General features: G+C 34.8%; 1 non-coding gene across 1 annotated transcript; it reads right to left on the bottom strand.

The window, feature by feature from the left end:
• Positions 1-416: 416 nt before the first annotated feature.
• LOC121217361 (small nucleolar RNA R71) lies at positions 417-522 on the bottom strand. The gene has a single exon (XR_005913454.1). It is a non-coding gene; the product is annotated as a small nucleolar RNA R71 (small nucleolar RNA).
• Positions 523-1,383: the final 861 nt, after the last annotated feature.

Below are 1,383 nucleotides of genomic sequence, written 5' to 3' on the forward strand. Positions count from 1 at the left end.
AGAAAATCCGCTACCTCCTGAGATTGTTGTTAATCAGAATCCTGCTCCACGTACTATGTATGATTATGCTAAACCTTCTTTAACAGGAACTGAATCGAGCATAGTTAGACCTGCTGTAGCTGCAAATACTTTTGAACTGAAACCTAACACAATTCAAATGATACATCAATTTGTTCAATTTGATGGTTTGCAGGACAAAGATCCCAATGCTCACTTGGCAAATTTCTTAGAATTTTACGACACTTCTAAAATCAATGGTGTTTCTGATGACGCCATTCGCCTTCAGTTGTTTCCCTTTTTGTTGAGGAAAAAGGCTAAACAATGGTTGAACTCGTTACCACAAGGGTTAATCACTACTTAGGAACAAATGAACGAAAAGTTTTTACTAAAATATTTTCTGCCGGCTGAAATAGCAAAATTACATAATGATATCTCTTATTTTGTGTAGATGGATTTAGAATCACTCTATGATGCATGGGAGAGATACAATGACCTCCTGAGAAGATGCCTTCACCATGGGTTACCACTTTGGCTATAGGTTCAAACGTTTCATAATGGCCTGAATCCTTCGACTCGACAGATGATCGACGCAGCCGCTGGCAGAACCATCAATAATAAGACACTAGAAGATGCTTATGAAATTATAGAAGAGATGTCACTGAATAATTATCAGTGGCAAGTCATGAGGACAAAGCCAACAAAAACTGTAACACCCTGATTTTGTGCCTAGTCGAAATAGTGGTTTCGGGACCACAAATCCGACGATTAAAATTCTATTTTTATTATATTTTTATGGTCTACGATTTCACAGAATAATTTTGTGAAAATTTCGTTCGAAAATGTTGACGCTCGGGCACTTAATTTAGTCAAAACGACTAAATCATAAAAAGTGCAAAAGTTGAGTTCTACATACTAGAGGTGTCCAATTGTTATGAAATTTTAAATTGAGGGTCCTTAAATGGTAATTAGACCATTGGTTAATTTCTGGACAAAAATAGACATGAAATGGGTGTAATAAAATATTTTTAAGTTAGGGGTATTTTGGTAAACTAATAATTAAAAGAATTAAAAAGGGAAACAAGCCAAATTAGCTATCATCTTCTTCTTTCAACCGTTTCTACCAGCAACAGCCATGGTTAAGGTTTTTTCAAACTCCCAAGCTCGATTGTAAGTGCTCCCTAGCCCCATTTTTAAAGTTCTTTACATTTTTGAAATCCCGGTAACTTGGATAAGCTTATTCTAGCAAAAATTTAACCTAGAGTTTATATTTGGAAAAATACCCATAGTTGAAATGTGTTTACTTTGATGTTTTATGGTAGAATATGAAGCTTGAAATTGTGTTAAACAACTTTTACTAAGCAATTTTACGTGAAAACGAGTAAA

Source organism: Gossypium hirsutum, chromosome A02 (genome assembly GCF_007990345.1).
Source record: "Gossypium hirsutum isolate 1008001.06 chromosome A02, Gossypium_hirsutum_v2.1, whole genome shotgun sequence".
Lineage (NCBI taxonomy): Eukaryota > Viridiplantae > Streptophyta > Magnoliopsida > Malvales > Malvaceae > Gossypium > Gossypium hirsutum.